General features: G+C 45.7%; 1 long non-coding RNA gene and 1 other non-coding gene across 2 annotated transcripts; both read right to left on the bottom strand.

Annotated features, from left to right (window-relative positions):
* Nucleotides 1-1,821: 1,821 nt before the first annotated feature.
* On the bottom strand, nucleotides 1,822-4,653 carry LOC140426221 (uncharacterized). Its single transcript, XR_011948156.1, has 4 exons — nucleotides 4,508-4,653; nucleotides 4,103-4,177; nucleotides 2,365-2,448; nucleotides 1,822-1,943 (listed from the first exon to the last, which is right to left on the bottom strand). It is a non-coding gene; the product is annotated as an uncharacterized lncRNA (long non-coding RNA).
* Nucleotides 4,266-4,347, bottom strand: LOC140427525 (small nucleolar RNA SNORD55/SNORD39). The gene has a single exon (XR_011948545.1). It is a non-coding gene; the product is annotated as a small nucleolar RNA SNORD55/SNORD39 (small nucleolar RNA).
* Nucleotides 4,654-12,128: the final 7,475 nt, after the last annotated feature.

Raw genomic sequence — 12,128 nt, 5'->3', positions numbered from 1 at the left:
AACGGGATATGGCGCTCGACTCATCAGGAGTCTCACCTGATGGAGCTATGCTCCAGAAAGCTAGTGATTTCAAACAAACCTGTTGGACTTTAAACTGTTTTTTAAGACTTCTTACTGTGCCCACGCTAAGTCCAACACTGGCATCTCCATACACCCAGGACATGGCAATGAAAGTGCTTAACTCAATGTTTCTATGCAGGTTATTGTGTAGACAAGTACATCAAGGTCTTATTTTCAGTAAAGCAAGATGAATGGCCAGTTCAGTTGAGGGAAAAATATTGGCCAGGTACTAAGGAACTTCCGGATCTGAACCGTATCACAGAATCTGAAAGTTGGAGCAATGGTTAAACACCTCATTGGACAACACAATATGGTGCTGTACTGAAGAATCAGCCTAGATTATCTATGGATGATTGGGGCCAGGATTTTCCACTTCCTTTAGTGTTGGGTTCGGCAACAGGAGTGGAAAATAGCATGAGGTCAAAGTTGCTTTGCAATGCACCCAAGCCATGATACATTGGTGAGACCATGCAGACACTGCGACAACAGATGAACGGACATCACTTGACAATAATTAGGCAGGAATATTCCCTTAACAGTCGGGGAACACTTCAGCCTCTGATCTTCGTTCTGCAAGGCGACCTTCAGGGCTCGTTTGGTCTCCATGCAACAGGTAGCTTGTTCTTTAAATGCTTTGTTACCCAAAATCTCCTATTGCATTTTCACCAAGCAGCAATGTCAAAAGGCTGGCATCTCCTGAAATGAAATTAATGAAATGTTGTGTCTGGGAAGGCATCTTTTCCCAGAGTAACCAGTCTCAACATTATTTGAATACATAAAGCAGAAGCAAAGTAGGCATTTTACCCCAACAAGTCTGCTTCACCATGAGACCATGGTCGATCTAATAAATCTCAACTCCATATTCCTGCCATATCCCTATAAACACGCTATTCCCTTGCTAATTAACCCAACCTCTGTAGCTCTCCAATTCTGAGGATTTGGCAAAGTCCTGCCATAAATGGGCATCCCTTACTCGATCACGGTGAGAATGGTTAGCACTGCTGCCTCACAGCTCCAGGGACCCGGGATCAATTCCAGCCTTGGATGACCATCTGTGGAGTTTGCACTTTCTCCTCCTGTCTGCGTGAGTTTCCTCCCAGTCCAAAGATATGCAGGTTCGGTGGATTGACATGATAAATTGCCCCTTAGTGTCCACAAGGCTAGGTGGGGTTACTGGGATAGGGTGGAAGCGTGGGCCGGTGCAAGTTCGATGGGCCGAATGGCCTCCTTCTGCACTGTAAATTCTATGATCATTGACTCTCCCACAACAGGAAATATTTGTCAGCATCAACCCAGTCAAGCTCTACCCCCCCCCACCCCCCAACCGAGACTCCTCTATTGGCTCAATAAGGCCACCTCACATTCTTCTCAACTCGAGGCCTACAGCCCCAATTGACTCTCCTCATAGTAAAATCACTCCACCCCTGGGATCAACTGAGTGAAACCCCTCTGAGGGGGCCAAAACTGCTCAGTATTTCAAGTGCAGTCTAACTCGTGTCTTGTTTAGTTTTAGCAGGTCTTGCCGTTATGTTCAAAAGCACCAGACTGAGGCATTTTGTTCCTGGACCCAGCACAAATAAAAACCCAGGCTGCTCTCAAGGGAGTTACACAGGAATGTCTATCAAACTGCAATGTTAATGTGAAATAGCACCAATGCAAATGCAAGACATTTACTGGAGATGGCTGTTAAAATAAAAACATTGTGCAGGATCACATTAAGGCCTTCTGTACATTTCACAGAGCACTTGGGGACCAGACAAATTTAAATGGTTTTAAATCAGTTTTATTAAGCCATTACATTGCAGAAATATAAGTACTGATCTTCCAACTTCAGCATCTTCACTTGCTGTACCTCTGTTGCGCCATGGGCTATTCCTCAAAAACTGGAAGGAGAAAGTTAATTAATGCAACATATCAAATTCTGAAATTCAGCAATTAAATGTTACAATTTAATGGACAGTACTAATGTAAATGCTGCCATTGCAATATTAAAGTATATTCAAAATATGGGTCTGTTTTATCATGCAATTAGCAGGTGAAAGTTTAAAGGATTTTATTCTTCAATCATCAATTCCTTTGAAGCAGCTCTCAAATTAGACAGCTTAAGTGTCTAAACATTATTGACAGCTGGCAACCATTTATCAGTCTTCAGAATCCCACAGTAGCATCATTACAGTTCAGAAGCAGAACTGGAAGTTGTCATCATCATTAGATCAGGAAATGGTTTTCATGGCCCAGATACAAAAATAGTGTACTATCACTAGCTGCCATGCATTCTAAGCCTCACTAAAGGCTATTACTCACCATGAAGACTTGGGGAGATTTCTTGCTCTTTATTCCCACCTCTTGGGTTTATTTCACTTGATGAAGAATGTCGACATCAGAAGTCTAAGAAAGGATGCAAAGAAGACAAGATTATACAGAAAATGCACTGAAACCTGATAATGTCCCAAGATCCAATTTCTATGGTTGTTTATACTGGCACAAGAGGGTACACTTACTGATGCTGCAGTGACTACATTCTACAAACTATAGACAACAACCAACCGTGCTACACCCGAGCAGAGAGTGATGCTGTGACACTCCATTGCACTATTTTAAAGACAATTCAAATGCAAGTTATTTAAGGAATAGCAACATTGGTTGGTTCACAGTTAATCATGGAAAGTTTTGTAAATCTATCAAAAAATAAAGAGTTGGAAATTAATGGGTGAGTTATAAGATAGCTGCTTTAATCATAGGTTCAGAAGCCACTCTCAGGGTTGTTAATATATACTGTATAATACGTATAGGTCGTTGCGACAGATAATTATATATTGGACTGTTAAATTATATTTTTGGAGAGTGTTACTTGTGATAAGGCAGTTGCCAATTAGGGTTAGTTTTCATTTTTGTTATTTATTATTTATTCATTTTTTGTTTATAAAATAGGTCATTGTTATTTGTGTTGTTATAATATTGTGTAAAGGATGCACAATGTACTGTGTTGGTTGACCAAAAATTTTCAATAAAATATTTATTAAAAAAAAGAAAACTGAGTAACAGAGCTTGTGTAACAGAACACCATGGACATTTAAAGACGGATGAATTCTAGTATTAGTTTTCTGGTGAAGTGAGAAAGATGTAAGCAACTGCTCAAAATGAAAGTACGGTACATACGTAGATCATACAGTGCAGAATGAGGCCATCTTGTCCCATCGAGTCTGCACCGACCCACTTAAGCCCTCACTTCCACCCTATCCCCATAACCCCATCTAAACTTTTAGACACAAAGGGCAATTTAGCATGGCCAATCCACCTAACCTGCACATCTTTGGACTGTGGGAGGAAACCAGAGCACCTAGAGGAAACCACGCAGACATGGGGAGAACGTGCAGACTCCGCACAGCCAGTGACCCAGAATCGAACCTGGGGCCCTGGCGCTATGAATCCAGTGCTAGCCACGTGTGCTACCGAGCTTCCCCACAATACCAAACAAAAACATATCACTAAATAGCAGTCTATTACATTGTATCTGCATTGTATGTAGTTGGGCATTGTCATAATCCATAGAATCCCAACCATGCAGGAGGCAATTCAGCCCAGAATCCCCACGACCCCTCCAAAAGCATCCCACTTATCCCCGTAACCCGACATAACTGGCACATTTATTCAGACTCAAAGGGCAATTTATCCTGGCAAATCCATCGAACTTGCACATCTTCGGACTATGGGAGGATAGGTACACAGACAGGTGGAGAATGTGCAAACTCTAGGCAGTGGTGTATATCACAAATATATGAAATTGAAGTTGTACACTTTAGAAAACACATCCCTTTCAGAGTTTGAATGATTCAAGCCAAATTAATTGATCGTGCAGTATCAACAAAGTAAAGTATTGCGGCTGCAGGTGACTAAAGAAAATAATCAATATGTACATTTTCGATACTGCGGCTGCACAGGAACAGGCTATTCGGCCCAAGTCTGCGCAGATCATGGTGCCTCTGAAACTTCCCTCTACTCCCATCCTATTCATGCAATACAGGAATATTTAATTTAATACCTTTCAAGGTGCAGAACTCACGAATACCCAGTCAACTCCACAAGCACTTTGAGCCGCGTGCCGCCCGGGATGGTGCTGAAAAAACAAAGACAGAGGGAAGGAAGAATAAACGGTCAAATCAAAACCAGGCGGACCAGGAGATGCTGGAAATATTTAGTGAATCAGCAAGTGTTCAGTTCTCCAAGATATATCTCCACAAAGTGAATTCGGGATATTGCAGTAAAATCATTCTCATCATGTACACTTGCTCTGCTCCCGGCCCCTGCCGCGTGCCGGGCTGTTTCCCACCCCGCCACTAGGCCCCGCGCCTCGCTTCACGCGGCCCGAGTCCGCGCAGTCGGCAGCCATCTACCTCTCCCCGGTCACCGAGCTCCAAACCTCCCGCACTGGGGTCACCCTTCTCACATTTCTTACCGCACGTGGCGCCCTCGGGCCCGAGAGCCGCCACTCGCTCATAACAACCACCTTCATACCCAAATAGCAGCTGCGAGAGGGCGAAGCGCTGCCCCCCGAACCCTTATATACAGGCGGCGCTGCCGGATGTGACATCACCGGAAGCATGACTTCGGGAGAAGGGACGGGCTTTCCCGCCGTTCCGCCCGCCATTGAGCCTAAGCGTCTGATTGGGGGACGGCGCCCGATTGTCGCGCCTGCCGATTCCATTGGCCGCACGGGGCACGAGAGTGGCACAGCTCAGAAAGCCCATTCGGCCCATTATGCCTTGTGCTGACCCCTGTGAAAGAGGTGTCCAATTATTATTTTTAAAATAAAATTTAGAGTATCCAATTATTTTTTTTCCAATTAAGGGGCAATTAACCGTGGCCAATGCAAGTACCCCGCACAACTTTGGGTTGTGGGGTTGAGACCCATGCAGAGACGGAGAGAATGTGATTTGATTTTGATTTGATTTATTGTCACATATACCAAAGGACAGTGAAAAGTATTTTTCTGCGGCTGAGGGAATGTACACAGTTCGTACATAGTAAACAAAAGAATAATCAACAGAGAACATTGACAAATGGTACATCGACCATCAAACATTGATTGGTTACAGTGCGGAACAAGGGACCAATCAAAGCAAATACATGAGGAAGAGCAGCATAGGGCATCGTGAATAGTGTTCTTACAAGGAACAGATCAGTCCGAGGAGGAGTTGTTGAGGAGACTTGTAGCTGTGGGGAAGAAGCTGTTCTTATGTCTGGATGTGCGGGTCTTCAGACCTCTGTACCTTCTGCCTGATGGAAGGGTCTGGAAGAAGGCAATGCCTGGGCGGGAGGGGTCTCTGATAATGCGGTCTGCCTTCCTGAGGCAGCAGGAGGTGTATATAGAATCAATGTGGGGGTGGCACGGTTGTATGATGCGTTGGGCTGAGTTCACCACACTCTGCAGTTTCTTGCGATCTTGCACCGAGCAGTTACCATACCAAGCTGTGATGCAGCCGGATAGGATGCTCTCTATCGCACATCTGTAGGCATTTGTGAGAGTTGGTACACCATGCAACCAAGTGATTTATTTTCCTCCTGTAGTCTGAGTCATTGTTGTTTGAGATACAGCACACCACAGTCATATCATCCGCAAACTTATAGATTGAGTTGGAGTTAAATTTTGCCACACAGTCATGTGTGTATAGGGAGTACAGTAGAGGACTGAGCACACGTCCTTGTGGGGCTCCGGTGTTTTCTTTTATAAATTTAGTGTACCCTATTCATTTTTTCCAATTAAGGGGCAATTTAGCGTGGCCAATCCACCTAGCCTGCACATCTTTGGATTGTGGGGGCGAAACCCACGCAAACATGGGGCGAATGTGCAAACTCCACACGGACAGTGACCCAGAGCCGGGATCGAACCTGGGACCTCGGGGCCGGGGCTCCGGTGTTAAGGACTATTGTGGAGGAGGTGCTGTTGCCTATCCTGACAGATTGCGGTCTGTTGGTGAGGAAGTCGAGAATCCAACTGAACAGGGAGGGATCAAGTCCAAGATTGCGGAGTTTGGTTATTAGTCTTGTCGGGATTGGGGATCCAGGTGGCCAGGAGCTGGGGGGCCCTACACAAGCTCAACTTGACGAGGCTGCTGGAGCAGATGGAGGAGGAGTTTAAAAGGTGGGATATGCTGCCACTCTCCTTGGCGGGTAGGGTACAGTCGGTGAAGATGACAGTGCTCCCGAGGTTCCTTTTTATATTCCAGTGCCTCCCCACCCTGATCCCTAAGGCCTTTTTTAAGCGGGTCAGTAAGAGCATCATGGGATTCGTGTGGGCGAAAAAGACCCCGAGGGTGAGAAGGGTGTTTCTGGAGGGGAGTAGGGACAGAGGAGGGTTAGCGTTACCTGATCTGTGTGGGTATTACTGGGCTGCCAATGTGGCAATGATACGCAAGTGGGTAATGGAGGGGGAGGGGGCGACGTGGAAGAGGCTGGAGATGGCGTCCTGTGTGGGCACGAGTCTGGGAGCACTGGTGACAGCACCGCTGCCGCTCCCGCCGACTAGGTACACCACGAGTCCGCTGGTGGCGGCGACATTGAAAATTTGAGGGCAGTGGAGGCGCCACAGGAGTGTGGTAGAGGCTTCGGTTTGGTCCCCGATCCGGGAGAACCATCGGTTCGTCCCAGGGAGAATGGATGGAGGGTTCCTGAGCAGGCACTGGGCAGTAATTAGAAGGATGGGGGACCTGTTTTTATATGGGACGTTTGCGAATCTTGGGGCGCTGGAGGAAAAATTCGGGCTTCCCCCCGGAAATGCCTTCAGGTACATGCAGGTAAGGGCGTTTGTAAGTCGGCAGGTGAGGGAGTTCCCGCTGCTTCCAGCACTCAGGATCCTGGATAGGGTGCTCTCGGGGGTGTGGTTGGAGAGAGCAGTGTCTCGGCCATCTACCAGGAGATGCAGGAGGAGGAGGAGACCTCGGTGGAGGAGCTAGAGGGTAAATGGGAGGAGGACCTTGGGGAGGAGATAAACGAGGGTACGTGGGCGGATGCCCTGGGTAGGGTTAATTCTTCCTCCTTTTGCGCCAGGCTTAGCCTGATACAATTTAAGGTTCTTCACAGAGCGCATGACAGAGGCAAGGCTGAACAGGTTCTTTGGGGTGGAAGACAGGTGTGGGAGGTGCTCGGGGAGCCCAGCAAATCATACCCATATGTTCTGGGCATGCCTGGCGCTGGATGGGTTCTGGAGGGGTATTGCAAGGATGATGTCCAAGGTGGTGAACACCCAGGTTAAGCCGAGCTGGGGGTTCGCACTATTTGGGGTATCGGACGAGCCGGGAGTGCAAGAGGTGAAAGAGGCCCGTATTCTGGCATTTGCGTCCCTGGTAGCCCGGTGGAGGATTCTGCTACAGTGGAAGGATGCAAGGCCCTTGAGCGTGGAAGCCTGGATCAGCGACATGGCAGGGTTCATTAAATTGGAGCGGGTAAAATTTGCCTTGAGGGTCTGTGCAAGGGTTCTTCAGGTGGTGGCAACCGTCCCTAGACTTTCTAGCGGGGCGTTAGGAGGTGGTCAGCAGCAGCAGCACCCCAGAGGGGGGTGGGGGGGGGGAGTACTTTGTGTTTTCTACTGTGTCTATTATTGCTTAATGAGGGGTTTGTACATTGGGGGAATTCGTGATGTAAATAAAAAATTAGTCTTGTCGGCATAATGGTGTTGAAGGCGGAGCTGTAGTCAATGAACAGCAGTCTTACATAGGTGTCCTTGTTGTAGAGCCAGGTGTTGATTGTAGAGCCAGGGAGATAGCATCTGCTGTGGACCGATTGCAGTGATAGGCAAACTGCAGTGGAACGTGACCGTCTGGGAGGCTGGCAGTGATCCGTCTCATGACTAGCCGGTCGAAGCATTTCATGATAACAGATGTCAGGGCCACCGGTCGGTAGTCGTTGAAACAGGTTACCTTGTTCTTCTTTGGTATTGGTATTATGGTGGTGTTCTTGAAGGAGGTGGGGACCTCAGAGCAGAGGAGTGAGGTGGTGAAGATATCTGCGAATACACTCGCCAGCTGGTCTGCACAGACTCTGGGTGCTCGCCCAGGGACTCCATCGGGGCCCGTGCAAGCTCCACGCGGACAGTGACTCAGGGCTGTGATCAAACCTGGGACCTCAGCGCCGTGAGAGATGTCCAATTATATCCCATACCCCCATGACCCTGCAAATGAATCCTCTCCAAGTACATGGCTATTATCAGAGTAGTTACAAAATCTGCTTTCCTTTCAGGTAATGATTTCCAGGTCTTAAACAACCCACTGGGTAGGGCAGCGCGGTGGCACAGTGGTTAGTACTGCTGCCTCAACACGCCGAGGACCTGGGTTCGATCCCAGCCCCGGGTCATGTGGAGTTTGCACATTCTCCCTGTGTCTGCCTTGGTCTCACCCCCACAACCCAAAGATGTGCAGGATAGGTGGGTTGGTCACATTAAATTGCCCCTTAGAAAAAAAACAATCCACTGAGTGGATAAAAATCTAATTTTCTCTCTACTTCTTTTGATGGTTATTTTCTATTTATTAATTCTGATTGCACTCGTCACCCACAAGGGAACTCAGCGACAAAAAATTAAGGTGTCTCTCTTCCATGTATGTACCTGGTTCTCCCTAAGCATCAAGAAAACTAGTGGTCATGCATCTCTGCTCCTGATCACGTTAAATAATGCCCCACTGGAAATGGTGAATAATGGATAAATGGAGTAAACATGTTCTCACAAGGAAAAAGGGTGGTATAGCCACATCTAAGCCCCTGTATGTTAAAGAACTTACAGGGCCCAATGTAAGAGATCTCTGTAGCTTTTTTCAGCTCGGATCAAATGACATTTTCTTTTCTGGATGTTACTTTTGACTCTTGTAATTTCAAGCACTTCTTCAGCGTTCTTATGAACTGGCTATGTCATTTTAAGCACAGATCTTTAATTATTGTCCAAATGTCTGAGGTATTGAGGAAGGTGGATTGTGAGTCTTTTCCTGCTACAAGCTTTAGTTTTCTTCTTGATAACAAATCCTTCATCTTCATAAAATTATTACAGGCCATCTTTATCCCTCTTCTGACTTCAGCATGGCATTTGCTGTTATCATTAGTCCTAAATAGACAAAATTATTTACTTGTTCCAATATGACACTAACCACTTTCATCTTCAATCTGGTTTCTTCTCATTTATTCCTTCTAACTCCCATTGTTCTTTATTTTTTGTATTCATACTCAATCCATATTCTAAGCAGCATGGCAGTACAGTGGGTAGCACTGTTGTTTCACAGCTCCAGGGTCCCAGGTTTGATTCCCAGCTTAAGTCACTGCCTGTGTTAAGTCTGCACATTCTCCCCGTGTCTGCGTGGGTTTCCTCCAGGTGCTCCGGTTTCCTCCAACAAGTCACGAAAGATGTGCTGTTAGGTAATTTGGACATTCTGAATTCTGCCACTGTGTACCCGAACAGGCGCCGAAAGTGGCGACTAGGGGCTTTTCACAGTAACTTCATTGCAGTGTTTATGTAAGCCTACTTGTGACAATAAAAGTTTATATATAAAGCTTCTAGATTTTATTTGACCTGTGATATTTTGTAGGGCTTGATGTTTCTTGAAGTACTGCTGTGCCATCAACATACTGCAAGTGTGTTATCTTGCCTCCAACATTTACCCCAGGAAGTACATCTAATTTTCTTAATATTGTTCCATGCAGAGATTGAATAATTTTGATGACAGTAAACACATTTGCGGTACTCCTCTCTTCACTTTTTAAAAAATAAATTTAGAGTACCCAATTATTTTTTTTTCTAATTACAGGGCAATTTAGCATGGCCAATCCACCTAACCAGCACATCTTTGGGTTGTGGGAGTGAAAGCCACGCAGACATGGGGAGAATGTGCAAACTCCACACAGTGACCCAGGGCCGGGATTTGAACCCGGCTCCTCAGCACCGTAGTCCCAGTGCTAACCACTGCTCCACCGTGCTGCCCCTGTTCCTACTCTTCTAAACTAAGTTCACCAACTTATGCTATGATTTATTTCTATTATGATTTTCAAGATCACTTTAATGAGATGACTCATTAAGCTTATAATTCTAAAAGGATTGCACTCCATTGCTTTAGGTTTCTTCGGTACCTTAATGAATAATGAATGTCTTGAGCTACTTGGAAGGTATCGTTGATCACAAATTTGTTATCACTTCTAATGTTTTCTCCAATAGATTTTCGATGTTTTGTTACTACTTCAAAAGGATTTGAGTACAGCAGCAGTGAGGTCTTGCTTCAATTGTATAGGAGCATGCACTGGGAGTACTGCGTAGTTTTGGTCCCCTTACATCAGAAAATATATTATTGCCAGAGGGAGTGCAGCAAATGTTCACCAGACGTGTTCTGGGGATGGTGGTACTGTCTTATGAAGAGAGATAGGGCAAACTGGACCTGTATTCTTCTGGAGATTCGTGGAATGAGGTGATCGCATTGTAACCTACAAAATATTGAAAGGAATAAACAGGGTAGGTGCAGCATATTTCCTTTGCTTGGGGAGTCTAGAACCAGGGGGCAATTTCAAATTAAGGGGGATGCCACTTAGGACCAAGACTAGAAATGTATTTCATAATAATAATCTTTATTGTCACAAGGAGGCTTACATTAACACTGCAATGAAGTTACTGTGAAAAGCACCTATTCGCCACATTCCGGCCCCTGTTTGGGTACACAGAGGGAGAATTCAGAATGTCCAAACTCACCCAACAGCATGTCTTCGGGACTTGTGGGAGGAAACCCATGCAGACATGGGGAGAACATGCAGACTCTGCACCGGTAGTGACCCAAGCCAGGAATTGAACCTGGAACCCTGGCGCTGCGAAGCAACAGTGCTACCGTGTCAGAGGTTTGTGAATCTTTGGAATTCCCTCACCCAGAGAGCTATGGAAGTTAGATAATTGTGTATATTTAAGGTACTGATTGATAGAATCATAGAGGTTTACAGCATGGAAACAGGCCCTTCGGCCCAACCAGTCCATGCCGCCCAGTTTTTACCATTAAGATGATAGATTTCTCATTAATAATACTTTAGGGGTTAGGGAAATAAATGTGGGTAAACGGCATTGAAGCCACAATGGTATTAAATTGTGGAGCATGCTAATAGGCTGACTGGCCTAGTCCTGTTCATCTACACCTGGAGCTTTTCTAATAACTCATCAATTGTTACATTGTAATCCATATCATTTGAATAGCCCCATTAGGTGTACCCCAAATGTGTGCTGCTGTCAGAACAATCCCAACTTCTGAAGTCTCCCCCCCACAGCTGAAGTCCCTTGTTATTGCTGTCACCCTCTGTTATAACCTGCCTACTTACCATTGGCTGGGGACTAATGACTATCCCACAATCCTGTGGGAGTATGAGCTTCCCCAATGAGGGGGGCGGAGAAACCACTAGTAAACTCCTAGTATAAATAAGCTGGCCAGTTCAGGAACCAGGAGCGAGTATGTAGCAAGGGAAGTTACTGCTACTGTTATGTATATATGTTATAGTCAATAAATGTTATTACTTTGTATCCTTAAAACTCGTGCTGGATTCTTCGTGGCCCTTACAAAACCCTCATAAGCTTCCTCTATCTTGATGTCCTTCCTAATGTGTGCAATATTGAAACTGAAGCCTATCAGTGATTTATAAAGGTATAGTATGATTACATAGGGTATACAGCACAGATACACGCCACCCAGCCCAATGTTACCAGCATATAAGAACATAACATAAGAACTAGGAGCAGGAGTAGACCATCTAGCCCCTCGAGCCTGCTCCACCATTCAATGAGATCATGGCTGATCTTTTGTGGACTCAGCTCCTTTCCAGCCCGAACACCATAACCCTTAATCCCTTTATTCTTCAAAAAACTATCTATCTTTATCTTAAAAACATTTAATGAATGAGCCTCTGCTGCTTCACTGGGCAAGGAATTCCATAGATTCACAACCCTTTGGGTGAAGAAGTTCCTCCTAAACTCAGTCCTAAATCTACTTCCCCTTATTTTGAGGCTATGCCCCCTAGTACTGCTTTCACCCGCCAGTGGAAACAACCTGCCCGCATCTATCCTATCT

This window comes from Scyliorhinus torazame, chromosome 7 (assembly GCF_047496885.1).
Source record: "Scyliorhinus torazame isolate Kashiwa2021f chromosome 7, sScyTor2.1, whole genome shotgun sequence".
In the NCBI taxonomy this organism is placed as follows: Eukaryota; Metazoa; Chordata; class Chondrichthyes; order Carcharhiniformes; family Scyliorhinidae; genus Scyliorhinus; species Scyliorhinus torazame.
The sequence above is the reverse complement of the archived record's forward strand: the minus strand, read 5'-3'. Positions and strand labels throughout refer to the sequence as shown.